General features: G+C 50.1%; 1 protein-coding gene across 1 annotated transcript in view; it reads right to left on the reverse strand.

The window, feature by feature from the left end:
• Ppargc1b (PPARG coactivator 1 beta) overlaps nucleotides 1-21,379 on the reverse strand; it is a 106,600-nt gene that overhangs the window by 30,791 nt on the left and 54,430 nt on the right. The window lies entirely within an intron of this gene.

Genomic DNA, 21,379 nt, shown 5'->3' on the forward strand with positions numbered 1-21,379 from the left:
CAATCATCAAATCTACAGTAGCTAAGCCAAGCCTGGGGGTACAACCTCCCTGGGGCTCTCGCTTCTTCTCCTCTGCACTCCTACACATCCCTCAAGCCCTGCCCACACTGTGCCTCTTTCCTTTTACTGAAACTGTTTTGTTGAAAACTTGACTAGAGGGGCTGGGGATGTGGCTCAAGCGGTAGCGCGCTCGCCTGGCATGCGTGCGGCCCGGGTTTGATCCTCAGCACCACATACAAACAAAGATGTTGGGTCCACTGAAAACTAAAAATTAATATTAAAAATTCTCTCTCTCTCTCTCTCTCTCCCTCCCTCTCTCTTCAAAGAAAACTTGACTAGAGCCTGTAAACAGAGTTACTCTTTATACAGCTGCCCCCACCTTCAAGAAAACTTCTTGTTTTTTTTTTAAAGAGAGAAGAGAGAGAAAGAGAGAAATTTTTAATATTTATTTTTCAGTTTTTGGTGGACACAACATCTTTATTTTATTTTATGTGGTGCTGAAGATTGAACCCAGCGCTACCGCTTGAGCCACATCCCCAGCCCCTGCAAGAAAACTTCTTAAAGCTAACAATCCTCAATATTAATGAGGAAACAAAATATAGCAGCAATAATAGCTGACATTATTGAATGATGACCAGATTCTGGAGAAACACTCGTGTTCGAAGTGATATCTAAAACACACAAGGCCACCCATTTCAGAAGGCAAGAGGCAAATAAAACTATAGCACCCCTGTATCCTGAAACACTGTAGAGAATAAGGCAGATCTATGGATCATCTGCGAGATAAATCAAAGACTAAGTTGTAGAATATCCACAGGAATATAATCCCACATGTATAAACAGAACGAAACAACAATCAAGCTACAGATTGCTCTATGCAGCATAATAAATGTCCAAACACACCTGCCTGGCAGTGGGGGGTGGGGAGAAGGGGGTCAGCAGGTGGTCCCAGGACCAGTGATATCAGCATCACCTGGGAACTTGCTATGTCAGAAATAATGCAAATTCTCAGGCGAGGACCAGCCCTACTGAATCAGGGGCAATCATTTTCTCCCTCCATTTCCCAAGTTTAACTGTCACCCACAGAAGGGCTGCAGACTCAGAGCAGCCTTGCTGGAAGGCTGACACAGCAGTGGAACACCACAGGGACAAGGAGGGCTGCCCGGGCCGGCAGATATGAGTCGAGATTTCTCCTTCCTCAGCCATGAGACTCTGGCAGATCCCTTCATCCCTCTGAAACCCAACTGCCTCATCTGTAGAATGGGGACAGAAACAGCAGTACCTGCCTTATGGAGCCAAGAGCAACTTACAGCCTGCTCCAGTAGGTGCTCAGTAAGTCTGCTAACAGTAATGACACCAAATAATGGTGACGACAACCACGATGATAAAAAAGGTGTTTCACGGCAGGCAGAGAGGGTGGGACCTGCCGCAGCAAAAAAAAAAAAAAAAAAGGCAAATGGGTGACACTTAAGAGAAACAGGTTTTGCTCAGGCCTTTTCCTTAATTGTTCCCACTTATGAGACTTCATCAATTATGAATAAATGTATATTATTAGCTCAACTTGACACAGGAAAAAGGCTTTTATCCAAATTTGGGTCAAATGTCTTAATTGGCATTTTGCAAGAGTCCTGCCTGTACGGGCAACATCACAGCCACATCCTCACAAGTGGCCCATCTCTGGCTTTCAAGCCAGGCAGCACTGCGCCCAGCAAGTCTCTGTCTACAAGGCCATACCCCACCCCTGCGCCCCACCTGCCCCTTCTTTCTCCAATCCACACACATTCAGCAGTCCTAAATATTAAGTTCTGAGTTACTGTGAGGTGAGCTGGGCCCTGTGCCAGCAGCTGCAACCAGGGGTGAAAGAGACACCACTGTCCTCTTGGATCTCATATGTTGGGGGGACAGGAGGATGATATTAACAAATAATCACTTAAATAAAATGCAATTACAGTTGTATTCCCTTATCTGTGTTTTCAGTTGCCTGTTGATCCACTGTAGTCTGAAAATATTTAAAAGAAACTTCCAGAAATAAGCAACTCACTAAGTTTTACATGGGGGGGGGGCATTCTGAGTAGTATGATGAAATCTTGAGTAGTTCTGCTCTGTCCCACCAGAACATGAGTCATTCCTTTGTCCAGTGTATCCATGCCATATACACTACCCACCCCTTAGTCACTTAGTAGCCATCCTAATGATCAGATACACTATCACAGTAATGCAGTGCTTGTATTCAAATCCAAGTAACTTATTTTACTGACTAATGGTCCCAAAGTGCAAGAGTAGTGACACTGGCAACTCAGATACACCAAAGAGAAGCCATGAAGTATTTCCTTTAGGTGAAAAGGTGGAAGTTATCCACTGAATGAGGAAAGGGGGAAAAAAACCCTATGCTGTGGTTGCTAAGCTCTACAATAAGAATGAATTTTCTATCTATGAATCTGTGAGGAAGGAAAAGAAATTCATACTAGTTTTGCAATTGTACCTCAAACCGCAAAAATTTTGATCACTATGCTCGGTAATGCTTAGTTAAGATGGAAAAGGCATTAAGTATGTGTATGTACGCATTGGGAAAAAATCAGACTCCGTAAAGGACTTGATACTATCTATGGTTTCAGGATACTGAAACCATACTGAAATACTGAAACTTGGTACTATCTAAGGCTTCCCTGAGGGGAAGCCTTACAACAGGGAAGCCTTACAAATTGCAACTCCCCGAGGAATAGGGGAACACTTCTGAACCTGGTTGGGAACCTGAAGACGAGAGGGAATTGGAGCTGCCTTACCCTGTGGGTCCCCAAGGCAACCCCAGTCCCCTGGAAGCTCCTGTCTGTCAACCACTTCAGTTATAAAGCACCATCACTCAACAGCTGCCCCCACCCCAGGAGACCTAGGCAGATCCTCTCCTCTCCTCCTGGAAGCTCTGTCTCCTTCACACCCAATCAGACTGAGAGGATGTAGCAGCTTTTGCCTGTTCTAGGCAGACATTTGATTTGTTTCTAGTTTTCGGTCATTATGAGTTAAGTCTTCAATATTTGTGTACAAGTCTTGGTGTGGACATATGTCTTTGTTTCTCTTGGGTAAATATCCAGGAGTGGAATTGCTGAGTTATTTGGTAAGTTTATGTATAACTTTGTAAAAATGACAAACTGTTCTCCAAAATGTTGTAGCACTGAACACTGCCATCGGCTGTAGGAGAGCCCAACTGATCCATACCCTCACCAAGACCTGATATTGTCAGTTTTAATTTTAAGCATTTATCCAGGGGGATGATGAGCAAAGGCACGGCAATATACAGACTCGGTCCCTTCCTTTGTTTGATGCCATCTTAGTGGGAGTAGGGGATCTCATCAATATTTCATGCAAGATGGGGAGCAGCGTTCTGGGGAGAGGAACCTGCAGGGGCAAAGACAGTAGGGACTAAGCTGGAGGCGTCAGTGAGGGGAAAGGCAGGTGGGGATGGGATCAGGGAGGGATTGTAAGGGATTTGTTTTTTCATTTGTTTGTTTGTTTGTTTGTTTTGGTACTGGGGATTGACTCCAGGACCTCTTAGCCACTGAGCCACATCCCCAGCACTTTTTATGTTTTATTTTGAGACAGGGTCTTGCTGAGTTGCTTAGGGCCTAGCTAAGTTGCTGAGGCTGGCTTTGAACTCACTATCCTCCTGCCTCAGCCTCAGGAGTTGCTGGGGTCACAGGCATGCACCATCACACCTGGCAGGATTGGGTACTACTCCAAGTGAGATGGGGTGGGGTAGCCCAGAGGCAGAAAATAGCTGAGGCCATTGGAGCCATCCAAGACAGGTTAGGCAGGGGCTGGTCATCACCCAGGGCCCGTGGGACACAAGGGAGGGCCAAAAGCAGAGATACAAGAGTGCTGGGCAAGAGGGGGCCTCCCTGGCCAAAAAAAGTACCCCCCTGATAAGCTCTCTGGGGAGCTCTTTCACTGTGCTCCTGGTTCGTCCCTCACCCCAGTTACTCAGAGTGGCTACCTTTGTAAATCTGTTTCCTGCAAAGAACCTTAGAAGCAGAGTCACAGAATCAGACCAGCCAGGTGGCAGCAGCTCGGAGAGGTGACGGGGTAGAGGTTGCAGGTCATGGTGGGCAATTTGGGAGGTAAGTAACCCTCCAAGAACCAGTTAAAGCTCCAGGCACACTCTCCCAAGATGCATGTGCACACACAAAATTTATACACGACTTTCAGGCCTTCACAGATGCGGCTTAAGAACCTCTGGCCTGGCTGATCTTCACTCTGCAGATATGGAAACTGAGGTTCAAGGATGGAAATGGATTTGCTCAGGGTTATTAGTGAGTATCCTTCCCTTGAAACCATGCCATGCCTCCTTTACAAAATGCTCACAAATGGCCAAGACGACTGCACTTATTGATCACCCACGGGGGCTCGACATACTGCAAGTGTAACCAGCATGTGAAAATTAAGAAACCTCAGCTTCACGGCCTTGTCAATTAGGCCTAAGACCACTCTCTGGCTAGCAAGCATCAAGCACTGCATTAATGGTGATTTCTGGCCTTCTCTGTACTGGAGAGGCTTTTGAAGGGGTGCCTTGAGTGACCTAGTTCTCTTCAGTCTGCACTGAGGCCTTCTTGCCCATCCTGGCTGCTTTCCTCCCACAGGCTCTGCTAGTGGGGCTGGGTGGGCAGTGCAGGACTAATAGCCTCTCCACTCACGATCCTCCAAGGACTGTGCTCAGCGCCACATGCGCTTCCTCTTATCAGTCTCAAAATAACCATACAGGGCAGGTGCTGCTGTCCCCTCGTCACTAGCATTACTAGTGGAGAAAACTCCAAGATGGAGTCACTTGTGTTAGTTCGCTAGGGCTGCCGAAACAAAGCACTACATCTGGGTGGCGTCAACAGAAACATCTTGTGCACAGCTCTGGAGGCTGAAGTCGGAGACCAAGCTGTCAGCAGGCGTGGCTCCTTCTGAGAACCCAGGGAAGCTCTGTGCCAGACCTCTCCTGGGCATTTTTTTTTTCGGGGGAGGGGGGGACGGTTACTGGGGATTGAACTCAGGGCACTAGACCACTAAGCCACACCCCCCAGCCCTATTTTGTATTTTTTAAATTTAGAGACAGGGTCTCACTAAGTTGCTTAATGCCTTACTTTTGCTGAGGCTGGCTTTGAACTCACAATCTTCCTGCCTCAGCCTCCTAAACTGCTGGGATTAGAGGCATGCCATGGCGCCCAGCTCTCCTGGGCTCTTTGATGGCAATCTTCTCCTGTCTTTTCACACTGTGTTTTCCCTCTATTGGAATCTGCGTTTATCCAAATTTCCCGTATTGGATCAGGGTTCACCCTAAAGACCTCAATTTAACCTAATTATCATTGTAAAGATCCTGTCTCCAAAAAAAAATCCATTCTGCGGTCCTGGGCATTGGAACTTCAATGTGTCTTTTTTGGGAAGACAACTGAAAAGCCACAGCACCCCAGATGTCAGAAAGGTGAAGCTGAGATTCAAATCCAAGTCTTTTCTCTCCCTGCAAGGCCATCACCCACATCCTGTTTCTGAAAATGAGAAGCACTATTCAAGGCCATTTATTCACAGTTACAGAAGGGGAAGTAAAGCTTCGGACCCAAGCTGGGAATGGCCCAAGTCACATGGCAAGCTCATGGATGAGTGAAGTCGAGTCTAGGGCCAGACGCGCTGCACTGTGCCCAGCTCCTACCAGCCTCTCAGGGTGTCTGCTCGTCCCCCTACCAGGGGTCCCCTCTCCCTGTGCTGTGCCTCCAGCAACAACATGTCCCCCTATTTGAAAGGGCTGAAGCTTCCTCAAGCCAGGGAGATAAATGACCCTGGCAGGGGATTAATGGTGTTTCATCCAGACTCTCACCTAAGTGGCTTCATTGGAAGCTTGTGTATCTTGTTGGAAATCGATTCCCTGCTTAAGAAAGAATGCATCTTCAGGAAAAATTGGTGGCTCCACTTTCCTGGCTACAATCAGCAAATGGCCGAGCCTGGTGCCTGGTCCAGAGCCGATTCTTAGAATTATTGGTAGAAGGAAGCAGGAGGGGCGGGAGGGTGGCCCCAGTGGCAGCTTGGGTTCCAGACCTGTCCGGTATTCACCATGTGTCCTTCAGCAGGTCACCTTCCCTCTGGTTCTCACTGTCCCTCTGGAATAGAGACCTTTAAACTAGCCAGACCCTCTGGACCCTGCCTGCACACATCTTTCGTATAATCCCTCTCATTTCTAGAATCCACGGAGGCTTTGGGGAAATATTTTGGCAGAACTCAGCATCTAATGAACAGATCAATGAGTGACTTAATAAGTAAATTTCCTGAGGGGAGACAAAGGGCAGAAAGAAGGTCTTGAAATGGGAAGAAACCTAGAAAAGGTGGGCAGAAGGGCAGGCCCTGGCTCCACTTCTGACACAAAGACTTCGAGAACAAGACATCAGCTTTCACTGCTTGTTTCTTTCTTTCTTTTGATACCAGGGATTGAACCCAGGGGCACTTAACCACTGAGCCACATCCCCAGCCCTTTTTCTATTTTTTATTTCGAGACAGGCTCTCACTAAGTTGCCTACGGCCTTGCTAAATTGCTGAGATTGGCTTTGAACTTGAAATCCTCCTGCCTCAGCCTCCTGAGCCACTGGGATTACAGGCATGAGCCACTGCACCCAGCCACTGCCTATTTCTAAAGGCAAAGTAGGGATAATCTTTTTTTTTTTTTTTTAATTAATCATACCTTTCCCTGGGGCTCTTACAAAGGTAAAGTAGCATAGGTTGGGAGCCCAACATATGTCAGACACACCATGAATGGGAGTCACAGATTGCTATGGTCTGAATGTGCCCCCACAGAACTCACCCCCATGGTAACAGTATCAGGAGGTAGGGCCTTTGTGAGGTGGGTGGTCAAGATAGACACAGCCTGGCCAAGTGAGTCTGAGTAGATACCAAGAATGGCTAGAGCGTCCATTGGGACAAGGGGGCTCAGTTGGTTGAGTTCCACTCTAGAAGTACCTTTGCCACTACTTGTGAAGAGCCCGCCTGAAGAGGAAGCCAGCACGGGCGACGTGGAGAGAAGTGGGGAAAGGGGGGCTTCTGACAAAATAATCTGTCACTTGTCACACTCGGAGCCAGCTGTGCTTGAAGCCAGCAATTCTCTGTGCTTTGCCATTAGGAGAGCAAATCAACTCCCTTTCTAGATTACATACCACTGGGAATTTCTATCACCTATCAATGAAAACGTGATGACTAATTTATCTCTCCCATTAGAAAAAAAAAAAAAAAAGATTCCCACTGTCTTCTAAGTTAATACAAAACTGCTAAAGAAGATTCCAGAAGGACAGTAGCAAGAGTAGCTGAGCTTAGTCCCCAATGAAATATTAAACAGCATCATCAGAAATAGGACTCAAACCATGCACATAAAGTTAAACTCCAGGAAAAGTAGAAGAAAGGAGGGCTCTCAGCCCAGCCTGAAAGGAGCAAGCACCATGAACTCAGAGGTAAACCAGGTCACTGGAAGGGCATCCCCTCCCCGACCCAGACTCTCAAGACTAGAACCCTCAACCTGGCATTCAAGACCCCTTCCCCGTGGAGCCATCTGGCCTTGGGCCTACCAAACCTGGTGATGGTCAGTCCTTTACAGAAGACCCTGGGCTCCAGCCCAGCAGGTACCTGAGCAGGGTTTGGTTTAAGGTAACCCAAGAAAAGGTCCCCAGGTAAGAAGGAGTCCTCCTGTTCAGAGGGCAAGATGGGCCCTGCTCAGAACTAGGCCACTTGGCTGTGCCTGACCTGGCCAACTGTGAAGGAGCCCAGTCACCAGTGCTACAGCTCTTAACGACAGGCAGAACAAGTGGGAAGTAGCCTGGGTCTTGAACACTGCCCTTGGCCTCCATCTGCCTTGGGGTCCCAGAGGACTCAACTTGGAGCTCATCTGGCCTCTGGCCATGTTGGGAGTTTTCTGTTACTTGCAACCAAATCTAATCCTATCCAGGTCCTCTCAGACTTTGGTGCAAGGCCTACCATCTCTTACCCGACCAGCTGGTTGGGTTTAACCAATGCTCTCTGTCCTCCCATCCACATCCTTCAATATATATGGCACCCACCCGTGGGCCTGCTCCCACCAGCTGAGCTGTCTGTGTACCAGGAGCCAGTACCCATTTATTACTACAATCACAAAATTCGACTAAATTGTTTAAACACAGAAAATATGAGGACAAAAGAAGAATTTCTCAATGAAAACTAAGTAGAAGGCTGTGGAAGGATCCAATAAACTTGAGTTGCTAACACAAAAACCTGCTGTCAGATTCTTTATAGATGAGATCATGGTGAAAGATTAGGAGACACCTGTAATCATCTAGAAGGATTCTGCGCTCACACTGCTTGACCAATGTCTAGTGAGTTCTTGCTCTGCTGGCATAAATACTCAAACTGGAAATTGGAGCCCTGGCACTGTGGGTGTGGACCCTGCAGGAAAAATGACTTAGAATTTCAATCCTGGCACCACAAAGAGTCCTGTACTGAAAGACTAGCAAAAAAATGAACGTGCAGGTCATAGGCCTTCATTAAGATGATGTTAGGCATTAAGTTCTGTGATTCAGTGCTTTACCTAACCTTTTCCCAGGAATTCCTCTCCCCAGCCTCCCCCTGACCTCCCAACTACAGTTCCCCTCTCATCAGATAAGAAGGTGCCAATTGTACAGGATTCCAGCCTTCCTAGCACAGGAAATACAGCCTCAGGCCAGACTCCCGGAACACAGCGGGGTGTGGGCACTGGAATTGTCTGCAGTCACTGCAGTCACACTTTTAGAGACCAGTATCTTATTTTGCAGATGATGAAATGGAGGCTCACAGAGAGGAAAGGAGGAGTCACCCAAGATCCACACAGCCAGCTCCTGGCAGGCTCAGGACAAACTGGGATCTCCCATGTCTTCTGTCCAAAGCTCTTTCCAAGGCTCAGTGCAGTGACGCACGCCTGTAATCCAGCGGCTCTGGAGGCTGAAGCAGGAGGAGTGGAGTTCAAAGCCAGCCTCAGCCATTGAGCAAGGTCCTAAAGCCACTCAGTGAGACCCTGTCTCTAAATAAAATATTAAAAAGGGCTGGGGATGTGGCTCAGGGGTTAAGCACCACTGGGTTCAATCCCTGGTACCAAAAAACAAAACAAAACAAAACAAAAAAACAAAGCTCTTTCCAAAATGACAGTCCACTCACTTCCTCAACCGCTGTGGCCCATGTACTCACATTAGATTCACACCCCCCACCTCGCCCCACCCCACCTTAAAAGGTGAGGGAAAGATAGAAAAGGAAGAGTCCTGGGGCAGCCTTATTTTCTTGGTTCTCTTGTTCTCTGCCCCTGTTGCCCCCAGGCAGCCCCCATCCCACAGGGGTCCGAGGCCGTGGGGTTACCTGAGGGTGGCGCAGGTCCAAGACCAGCCTGCTCTCCTCTGGCACTGAGGTCTCAGAGGGCACCCCCTCTCCACCTTTGGCAGCATGGATCCTGGCATCTGGCCAGGCCCAGGAAAGCCATGGTGTTTTTAAACAAGTAAAGGTTGAATTATATTCTGACACAAGTGCAGGGCGTTTGGGGGGCTGCGTGCTCTGCACATTGTGTTTGCCTGCACTTACAGTCCATTTTAGGCACTTGAACTCAAGGGCCTCTTGAATTCAAAGGCGAGTGCAGGAAAGGCACTGAAGCTGCCGAGTGATGGGCAGGTAGAGTGGGCAGGATCCATGCAGCCAGGGCTGGCCCTGGCCCTGGCTCTAACAGCTAGTTACAGGGTGCTCAGGCTCTGTGTCTACAGACCAGCCTTCCGCATGAAGTGCTGGGGGGGGCCTCAGCCCTGGTCCAGCCCTCACCTCCCCAGACAGCTCCCTTATCATCCCCAATGAAGTGTCGCTCCCACGTGGGCTTCCCCAGCCACTGGACCCAGCTCTGGCTTCCCAACACCCTGCTGCAGTTCCCTCATTTTGCACCTGCCATTCCCTGAGATTCCCTCCACTGGCCCTTTCACTATGTTTTAAACTGTGAGAAATAGCCAGGCGTGGTGTTGCACGCCTGTAATCCAAGGCTTGAGAGGCAGAGGCAGGAGGATTGTGAATTCAAAGCCAGCCTCAGCAACAGTGAGGCTCACTAAGCAACTCAGTGAGACCCTGTCTCTAAATAAAATACAAAATAGGGCTGGAGATGTGGCTCTGTGGTCAGGGGCTCCGGGGATCAATCCCTGGCATTAAAAAAAAAAAAAAAAAGAAGGAAATACACATATACAACATGAAATTGACCATTTTAACCATTTTAATCATTTTGGGCATTAAATACATCCACATTACTGTTCGCTCATCACCACCATCCCCTCTAGAATTTTCTCCCATTTTAAATTCATCTACTTGTTTATTGTTGGCTCCCTCAACCACACGGCAGAGGCCGTATCTATCTTGTCCCCTGCTGTATCCCCAGTGCCTGGCACACAGTAGGTACTCAATAAAGATGTGCTCAATAAACCTAATGAGTGCCATGTAAACTGTCAAGGGAGTTACACAGAAGGAAAAGAGCACAATGTGGGAACTGTTTCCATACAGCCCCAAGACAAGGTCAATTGCCTGGTAGCCTCAGTTACCAGATAACAATTTCATGTCTTGTCAAACTCTACGGGGAAAGAACCGCTGAGAGCTCCTTTTCTCTCCTGGTTCTAGACCCCTCTGCGAGGTCAAGAATGAAGACATACGATCACATGAGCCACCTGACATCAACACTCCCCGTTTCAACACCTCAGCTCTACCCAAGACGGCATTTTATCAGTGGCTGAAGGGCGGACACAAAAATAGACTGTAGGGATTAGATGCCACCCTCAGCTGCTCTCTGGACACTCAGGAATGGTTGAAAGGCCCTGGGAGGCCTGGGGACCCGGGGCCGGGGTGGGGTGGGAATGCACAGTAGTACACAGGGATCAGAAGGTGGAGCCAGAGTCAAAAATAGGGTGCCTTGGGCACCCAAAATTTCCGTAGTCAATTTTTAAATGCAATATTTTTAAAATAGGCATCGATGCAAAAATTCCATCCGTAATTAATATAAATACTTACATCCTAAATAAAGGCAGGATCGGCATGCCCCTTTTTCCTTTGGCCTCAAGTTCCAGTATGGCTATGCGTGACACTTGTGTTGTTCCTGCCTTTAAAATTTTTATATTTCGTTCAGCATGTACACATTCCCCCCAAATATTATGTTTTTTAAACACTGAGTTAAAATATCATTTATTTTGATTGCTGAATTTTTTACATTCCCTTAACTTGCCTGGAGCCAAGTGCCTCTTCGCCTTACCCAGGTCTCCACCTGTTTGTCCAGGTGACTGAAATGGAAGTGCACCCTTGGTCATGTCACTTGGGCCTCTGATTCAGTATCTCCACAAAGGGACCTATGAACCTGGACTTGCCATGAGACTGTCCAAGCCAGGTCTGGTGAGGTGTCTTGGGTAGAAAAGTGTTTGGAAGACTGAGTCCTTCTTGAGGGTAGTGCATGGACTCTCGGGCAGCGGGTGCTGAAGGTTTTGAGGAGAGCTGCAGAACATTTGCCCTATTTACAATGGAGTGAAGATTGCTAAATGAATAGTTTGCTTAAGGAGAGTCAGAAATGACAGCAGATCCCTGGTTCTCCTCCAAATCAAGACACCCTCTCCCACTCCCACCTGCTTCCTCAATGAGAAGAAAAGCAGAGCCAGGCACGTTGGTGCACATGCCTGGAATCTCAGTGGTTTGGGAGGCTGAGGCAGGAGGATCTCGAGTTCAAAGCCAGCCTCAGCAATTTAGCCAAGCCCTAAGCAACTCAGTGAGACCCTGTCTCTAAAGAAAATATGAAAAAGGGCTGGGGATGTGGCTAGGTGGTTAAGTGCCCCGGGTTTAATCCCCAGTGCCAATCACTCACTCACTCACTCACTCACTCAATCAAGGAAAGCAGAGTTTTGGTTGGCCCTGGGGAATGTGCCATTCAACAGATGAAAGGGCCATCACCAATACTCCAATCACACATTGACAGCCGCTTTCCTTCCTTACAATGATTTGTGGGGTTTTCTTAAACTTGGAGTGTGCCTGGGGGAAGGGTAGAAGCCAGCCCTCCTATTGTGTTAGGTGAATGAAGGTATCTGGTTTGAGTTAATGAGAAAGTTCTGGAAATGGAGACTGGAGATGACTGCGTGGCATGGGGAACATACTTACTGTCCCTGTCTCATATAACTTAAAAATAATAAATATTACATGTATTTTTGCCATGGTAAAACAAAAATTTTAAAACATCTCAGAGACCTAAAGACTTGCCAACCCTGCCAGGCGTGGTGGTGGACACCTGTAATTCCAGCCACCCGGAGGCTGAGGCAGCAGGATTGCAAATTTGGGACAAGCCTTAGCAACTTAGTGAGACCCTGTCTCAAAATGGAAAATAAAAAGGAGCTCAGTGGTAAAGCAACCTGGGTTCAATCTCCAGTAGCACCAGAAATTAAAAAAAATTTAAAAAAAAAGGAAAAGAGAAGAAAAAAGGTAGCACATTCGCCCAGAGGCCTTCTCCAGGGTGCTGCCGTGTCCCTGTTCCCTGTCTCTGTTCCTGCCTGCCAGGAGAGAGGCTGAGGGAGCAGGGCCAGGGCTGGGCTGCGCAGCCCTTGGCCTCTTAGCACTGTTATAAATAACACAGAGTCAGGCAAGAAGGGGGTCCTGGCAGGAGAGTGAAGGTCACGCAGCCCCTTTGTAGCCTCTGAGGAAATGTCACGCTCAACAGGCCAGGGAGGTTCAAGCTCCCGTCTTCAGGCTGGTGCTGCCAGGATGACTGTGGCCTTGCTGTGGAGCCAAAGCCCTGGGGAAACACGCCTGTCCAGGATGGGCAGCCTCGAGGTGGTGTGGCTCCTGGGGGTTCTGAGCAGGGAGGGACGGTAGGTCCCTGAGAAGTCCCAGGCCAGGGCTACACACCTGGGCTTGTCAGCCAACACACCCTGTGACCTCCCCAGGGAGAGGTGACTCAGCAGTCCTCCCCCACCACTGCCCCTGCAGCTGCACAGCACAGGGACAGCAGGGGACCCACAGCCCCATCTGCTCCGTGGTTCCCATGCTGGGCTCCCTGGGAAACCCCTGCCTGCTCTCCACGCCCACAGCCCAGCCAAGGCCCTGGGCTTTGAACAAGGAGGGTTTAGGAGGGAGTTAATGAGGTTTTGCATTTTTATGAACCAAGAGCCATCCAGGAGAAAGCCATCATATTCCTATTTAACCTCAGTGAATTCAATAGTATGTGCTTGGCAAAAGCCACATTTCTATCTCTTTCTTACACAGGAGAAATAAGGCAATGCATTTTGCATCTGGACTCTATATTTGCACAGACTCACACACACATACCTATTATTCATACACACTATTTCATGGGCAATTTAAGAGCTTTATGAGGTTAATTTGACCAAAACCCCAGATTAAACCACCACTTCCCAAGTACATGGCTCCTACCATTCAGTCTCTAAGCAGCTCATAAGAGCCCAGCAAAGTGGGTGTGCCCCCATATTACAGATGGAGAAGCTAAGGCAGGGAGGGGAGGGGCTAACACGCTTTGCTGAGCTACAATATGAATCCAGACACAAGTCCCAAATCTATTACTGCCCCCTACTCAGGTTGACCCCAGCAATTAATGACACTGCAGGAAGAGTTCATATCCTTGCTCTGTGCAAGTTCACGTTCAGTAGACTTAGAAATAATGGAGAGGGGACAAAGTCTTCAAGGCCTTTTTGTACCTTTGGGTGTCTTCTTGGGTTCAGGAAGCCCAGGCCACAGACCTTCGAGGGATGCCCAAGGAGGACCGGGCAGGGGCTTGCCCACCACCCCAGCACACAAGGCAGGACTGAGACGGGTCCACCCTCCTATGGAGAATACTCCCCTGAGTTCACAAAACTTGGAAGTCTTCATGAGGCCCATAAGGCCAAGATCAGGCCACCCCAGGGCCTGGCCTGCCTGCTCACCCACCATCTGGACCCAGCCAGGAGGCCGTCCCAACACCCAGATCCCCTCCCTCACGATGGCTGTGGGTTAGCCTCGGCACCAACTCAGTGACCGGCTCCCCTCCAGAACACAGGTTGTGAGGGGAGGGCCACCGCGTCCTCCACCGAATCCCCAGGACCTTCAGCAGGTGCTCCCTGAACCTTCGTGGGATGTGGTGGGGCCACTCCCAGGTCCCCTGGCATCTTGCCTCCCGCCTGCCCCTGCACAGTGTGGGGGAGGGTCCTTCTGCATCTGTGTGTCCCCATGGACAGCCTGCTTCCCTTCTGCAGCCAGATGATGAGAAACACAGACCCACGGGCTCCCAGATAAAGCTGGTGGGAAACAGATTCTCTCTGTCCCCAGCAGGACCTCCTTGTCATGTGGCCAGTGAGGGCCAGAGGCCAGGGGGGAGGCTCAGCAGGTCCTGCGGCCCAAAGCACTGGCTGCTTCTGGCCACCGTGGAGTCCACTTGTGCAGAGTGAGAACTGAGCATGCCCAGGAGCCTGTGTCCAGCGACTGGGGTCCCAGGGTGGGGGCTGGTGTTCCCACACTCCCCGCCCCCAGTCTCCTCAATGCACACTGATGGACAGAGGCACCCAGACTAAGGCAGGCAGGGAGTCAGGAGTCCTCAAACACACCACAGTGAGACGGAGCCCCTCAAGTCCCTGCATGCATGTGACACCAGAATCTACTTTTCTGCCCTACTAGGATTTTCCTGGCCCACTGGGATTGGGGATCCTGGGGCTCAAAAAATCCTTTCAGCTCTAAAGTAGACATTCTTCCATTTGTTTCTCACAACAGGGACAAGGTTAAGCCACTTTCCCAATAGGAAAGCTGAGGTTCAGAGAGGGAAGTGACTTGCCTAAAGTCACACAGCTAAATTAAAAGGAAGCATGGGACTAGAATCCCAGGGCTCTGGCTCCTGGTTGAAACAGTAACAAAAAACACTGACCTGGGAATCACAACGCTGAATTCTTTGTGCTAATGGCAAGGGAATGTGGACGGGTTCCTCTACATCTCTGAGCCTCAGTTCTCTGTGTTCCAACACTGGCCAGACTTGGAGACCATGATCAGTCAAATGGGGCCCTGGGACGTGGGGGGTCAGCACGTGACATCTGTGCATGATTGAAAGTATGTACCGAGGGGAGGAACCAACCTAGATGCCCTTCAATCGATGAATGGACAAAGAAACTGTGGTATATATACACGATGGAATACTATTCAGCATAAAAAGAGAATAAAATCATGGCATTTGCAGGTAAATGGATGGAGTTGGAGACTATTATGCTAAGTGAAGTTAGCCAAATCCCAAAAATCCAAACGCCGCCGAATGTTCTCTCTGATAAGTGGATGCTGATCCATAATGGGGGCGGCGGGGGGCGGCTGGGGGGAGCATGGGAGGAATAGAGCAACTTTGGATAGAGCACAGGGGAGGGTGGGGGAGGGAGGGGACGGGGCGGGTAGGAAAGACGGTGGAATGAGATGGACATCATTACCCTAAGTACATGTATGAAGAGACGAATGGTGAGACTCTACTTTGTGCACAACCAGAGACATGGAAAAATTATGCTCCATATGTATACTATGAATTGAAATGCATCCTGCTGTCATGTATAACAAATTAGGATAAATAAATAAAAATTTTTTAAAAAAGTATGTACCGCGGGACGGAGCGTCGCGGTGGTGCATGCTGCACGGTGGGCAGGTGTGTGGGAGACCTGCTTGCTCCTTGATGAGCTCCTCAAAGTGTGGTTCCCCAGAGCAGCAGCCGCAGTCTCTCCTGAGCGCGTTAAATACCACAGCCTCGGTGCTGCACCTCAAGCCTCCCCTCCCCATCAGGATCCGCTTGACAAGATCCCCCGGAACATGCGCACATTCAGGGTCCACAGGCAAGAAGTTCAGAATCAGTGAGACCCAGAGAGCGATGAGGTGCCAGCCTCAAGTCCCCCCAGCCTGCTCTCCCCATCAGTGGAGGGGAGACCACACTGCACTCTAAGACACTAACGGCCAGCAGGCCAGCGACAGTGACCCAAGTTTTCTCTCCCTCCCAAGAGGCCGGAAGGAAGGAGACCTCTGTGTTCACTGTGTATCTGTGAGGCCAGGAAAAGACCCCACGGGGGCAGCAACAGATGGGGACGGGGTGGGAGCACAGAGGAAGGAGGACAGGGAAGGAAGTCGGCAATAAAAAATAAAAGCGACTGCAGGGCCCAGGCAGCTCCCAGGAGGCAGGCGACATGGGAAGCCCTGGGTCCTGGCGGTTTAGCTCACATGCTCAGTCAGGAGCTGCCAGAAGCCAGCAGGCCAGGAGGGGCAGAGGAGTAAGGCCCCCACGGCCAGGCCAGACACAGCACTCACTGTTGGAACCAAGCAGGAGCTGGGCAGTGGACCTCACCCTGAGAAGAACATTATGTCAACCAGAAAAGCTAGACAGTGGGACTGAGAGGTATAATCCTGGCCAAAGATGGAACCTCTTTGGGCTCAGTAAAACAGCATGAGAATTGTCCCCTCTACCCACTTAGAGTCCTCATGAGGAATTAATGAGCAGAGATTTGCAGAGCACGTGGTGCCAAGTGCTCAAAAGACAGTGGCCATCAGTGAGTCCTGAAGCAACAGCTGGAACAGCGGCAGCCTCTCTGGGCAGAAGAGCCTTTTTTGCAGCTTCCTTACCACCCCATCACTGAGCAGACCCTTAAACTCTGAGACTGGCTCTGTCTACACCACCACCAACTCACACCCTGAGGTAGCCATGGCCTCCTGCCTCTGCTTGGGGCCCCCTTCTAGGCTGCTGGACATAGAGCAGCCACGGCCACAGACGTAAGGTGTAGATCTGAACCACTGGCCCCTCCATTCCCTCCCAGGCAAAGACCAGATCCCTGTCTGTGGTCTGCAAGGTCCTGAAGGGTCTGGTCCTGCGTTCTGTGAATCTGCAGACCATGCGAGGAGCCCTGAACTTTCCAGAGCTTATCACAGTGGTAATGGAATTTTTAGTAATGCCCACTATTGTATCCCTGGCTCCCAGCACATAGTAAGTGTTCAGTAAACACTTGGGGAGCAAATGACTAGGCGCCCGTGTGTTCTCTGTCCGCCATATCACCATGGGTCTTACAAGGTCGGGACATCCCCCCATCTACACGGGGGAAAACCCTGAGGGTGCCTGATCCTCAACCCACACCCGTGACCCCCAGGGCCAGCACCAGAGGTCCAAATGTTTCTAGATCTGATTTTCTTGAAAGCAGCTTTGGGCCACAGCCAGGGAAGGCGTGTGCCGCCGGCCTCGGAGCGAGCGCAGATGAAGCTGTCTGGCCCGGCCGAGCCAAGACCGGGACATGCCAAGATTTAAAAGCATCCGGAACCCATTTATTTATTGTTGTTCTTGCACTTCCAGGCTATTTTGAGCTTCAGATCGATCAGTCGGTCCCTCCTCCCTCCAAATAATCGCTCCTGAAACACCCAAGATGCACCTGGCCCCACCTGGCAGGGCTCAGCTACCCCACCCTACCCATCACAGGACAGGTCAATGGCAGGAGCCCAAACAGGACTGTCTGTTCTCGATCACTGGCTGCCTCTGTGAGTAGTAAGTGCTTTCCCTGAGAAGTCCCCAACGGTCCCCAAGGGAGGTATTATTAGTGCCAGTTGAGAAGTAGGGAAGTTGGAACTCAGAGAGGTGAAGAAACTTGTCCTGGGTCACACAGCTAGGAAGTGCTAAGGCTGGCATGTGACCCCAAATCTTCCACATACAAACGCCAGCCTCCTGGTACCTTGGCAAGACTGCCTCCCTAGTTGTCTTGTCAAAGCTCCCCACGTGTCCCCTGGGTTGCTCATCTCTGAGTTCTTGGTACCACCTCTGTCACCACATGCAATGGCTACCAGTGTTGTTGCACCACTGGAGAAAAGGCACCCTCTCCACGCGCACGACCGTGGCCACATGGGCAGAGTGGAAAGGCAGGTGACACTGAGTGACCCCAGTTGTTATTCAAGAGAGGAGTGGATGGGCGGGTCATCTAGCTGTCACGGCTGCACACATGAGGAAACAATTAAGAGTCTGAGATGGGGGATGTAGCACATGCCTGTAATCCCAGAGGCTCAGGAGGCTGAGGCAGGAGGATCATGAGTCCAAAGCCAGCCTCGGCAACAGCGAAGGCTGAGCAACTCAGTGAGACCCTGTCTCTCCATAAAATACAAAATAGGCCTGGGGACGCGGCTCCGTGGTCGAGTGGCCCTGAGTTCAATCCCCAGGACCCAAAACAAAAGAAGTCTGAGGGAAGAGGGATGAGGAGTTGATTGGGATGGAGGAGGGCAGAGAATATTCACTTTCTAGTTAATGTCCTTTGCTGTTTGAAGGTTTTTATTTACTATAAACAACCCAACCTTCAAACCCTACCGTACCCCCATGGAGGCGTCCCTCGTCACCCCAGCTTGTCCCTCCCCTCGGGATCTCTCTGGGCATTTAGGCCACTGGGCCTGGTCCTCCAAGGCCTCGGGAGGGCAGAAGGCCCAGTGTCTGCCTCCACACCGGGCTGGGCCTCTGCTGAAGGCAGGGTGGGAGCAGGCCCCAGAATCCTGAGGAGTAAATACATAGCTGTTTTCTACCTCGGTCCATGGCCTCCTGAAGCCAGAGGAGCTGGAAACTCAAACGGAGCTGGGGGGTGGGGAGGAGAAGAGGACAGCAGAGAATCAGGGTGAATTCCTCTCCTGGCTGCCTGCCCAGTGCTGGTCCCTGGGAAATGACTCAAGCCCTACTGATGCCAGCAGACAGTCCATTTGGGCCCTGAGGTCACCAAACCTCATCATGGCCCTGCTTATTAAATACAGAGGTGCATGAGATAAAGCCACCACTTCTCGCACTGAGGCAGGGACAGATGGGGAATCTGTCTCCGTCCCTCCCTCCCCCTCTGCTCACAGAGGGTGCTTTCTGCCATGGCTGAGGCGGCTCTGTTTGGCACTTGGCCTTGGTTGGAGCTTTGCACCTGTCCCATCTCCCCCAGATGGCAGGAAAGGGTCTGTCCTGGGCAGCAGACCCCCTCCTGAGGCCATCAGAGAGCTGGGCAAGATTTGGCCCCTAACGGTTGAGCCTCTCCTGCGTGCCAAGTACTTCACTGTCCAACAACCAAGTAAAGGCAGGCAGATAGGCCATCCAGCCCATTTTGCAGATGAGGAAACGGAGTTCCAGGGATGGGAAGTAACATGCTGGAGATCACAGAGCTAAGGCAGTGGTAGTCGGAGCTCGACCAAGGTCTGCTGTTGCGTGGGCCCACCCAAGGCCGAGCAGGGGAAGGGCCAGAGCTAACTGCACCAACCAGGCTACATGCCCACGGCCCTCTGCCTTGGCTCAGTGAACACCTGCTCTCAAGGAAGCATGGGGCCAACAGTGGGGATAGGACAAGGTGTAGCCCTACTCAGAGCTCCATTTACCCGCAAGATTAACCATGATGGAAAGGTAGGTCATTTAACTAGTAAGGAAAATGTTTCCTATCATTAAAAAAACAAGAGCACATTAATGACTAGGCAGTAAAGGCTACATCACTGTTTTGACAGATAAGATATAAAATGTTTTTTTGCAGTGTGGGCTCTGTTTAAACCAGCTGTAGATTTAGCAGTGACAGACTGTTAAGAACATTGATTTTGGAATCAGAAAGATCTACATTAATTTTTGGCTTAATCACTCAACCAGCTGTGTGACCATGACTAAGATACTCGACCGCTCTGAGTCTTAGCTCCTTTATTTGTAAAGTGGTAATGAAGGGTAAGATCACGGTCGCATAGTAAGGGGCCTGGTCTTTTTATTGAGCCAAGGGTCCCTCTGCAATGGTAAAGCCTATAAACTACTCAGAATGTTTACAAATAAAAACAAATGTTTTTAAATGCATAGAATTAGGATTATAAAGGAAACCAATAATAAAACAATACATTTATAAAAGATTAAAAGAGTGAATTTCTGGTACGTTTCCTTATTAACATATTAAGTAATGAAAGCGAGCGGCAAGTCTAATTATTACCTATAATTTCAAAGTAGCAATGAGCCTAAATATTTCTAGAAAACTGCGACAATTAAAATGTGATATGAAAATATCTGTGACTTGCGATGGTGATAGTCATTGGCACCACTGGTACTGTTCCCCCCCAACCCTACATTCAAGGAAATGCTAGATTTCAGTTAGAAGTTAATGCAAATGAACACAATTCCCCCCCCCCCCACACACACACACACACACCCGGTCCAGTTCAAAGACCTGGCTGGCTAGGCCAGGCTCTATCCCCAGACACAACAGGGCTGGTGGTCTCATCCGTGCGCCCACAGGGGTGGCTCTGCGCCTGTGCAGGGCTCAGGGTAGGATGTGGGTCAGGCCAGGCTGCTGGGGAGAGAGGGAGGTCCTCACAGCTAATCCAGAGCTTAGGCCAGAAGAGGGTTAAGCCCCTGCCAAACACGCACAGGGGCTGCCTCGGCCCAGGGCAAGCGTACATGAGGTCCCCTAGCCTGTCCCATCCTGCGCCCTGGTTTGTCCCCTTGGCATGCTACTCCCGCCCAGTCCGTTTCCCTTCCGACTTCCCACGTGGGGAACTGGCCTGGCAAACCCCTTCCAGATGCTCTCAGCAAACTCAGGCCCCGCCCTGCCCCTCGCCCCACCCACTGTAGCCCACCCAGCGGCCAGTGTCCAAGACACAACACTCTCATCCCTATCTCTGCGGTCACCATACCCGCCTACACTGTCACTATCTCTTACAAAGACTTGGAATAGATGCTACACTAGTGTTCCTCTCCCACCCTGGTCACTCCAAGTTGGCCTCTCCCAGAGTCACCAAAACCATCTTGAAAACATGGAAATAGGCAATGTCCTCCCACTCTCTGATCAGAATGCTCCCAAGATTCTCCTACTGCACACAGAAATCCAAATGCTTCCTGCTCCCGGGCCCTTGCTGGCCTCCAGCATCCTCTCCTGCCACTTTCTGACTCATCTCCCCCACCCCAGGCACCCTGACATTCTTTACATTTGTAGCTGGTCACTGCCCCCGCCCCTGGGCCTTTGCACAAGCCATTTTTGCATGGTTGGCTCCTTCCTCATGTTTAGATGGAATGTCACCCCTTTTCAGAGGCCCTCCCAGATCACTTCAGAATGACCCCTCTCATCCCCTCCCTCACACTCTCCCTCCCTGATCCATATCATTGTCTGCAATGATCCTGTCCACTCTGCTCACAAATGTGTTGTTTGTCCACCCCCACCAGACTGAAAGCCCCTGAATGAATGCTGCCTTGCTTCCCACTGGATCTCAGCACACAGTAGGCACTCTTCAGATTGCACAGAGTGGGTATATTTTGTGTGGGAAAATGAACTAAGCTCTTGGCATGTATCATGTCATTTAATCCAGCAACGGGCATCCTTCCAGTTTTACAGAAGAGGAAACTGAGGAGCCCAGTGGGGTTCCC

This window comes from Callospermophilus lateralis, chromosome 5 (genome assembly GCF_048772815.1).
Source record: "Callospermophilus lateralis isolate mCalLat2 chromosome 5, mCalLat2.hap1, whole genome shotgun sequence".
Classification (NCBI taxonomy): Eukaryota; Metazoa; Chordata; class Mammalia; order Rodentia; family Sciuridae; genus Callospermophilus; species Callospermophilus lateralis.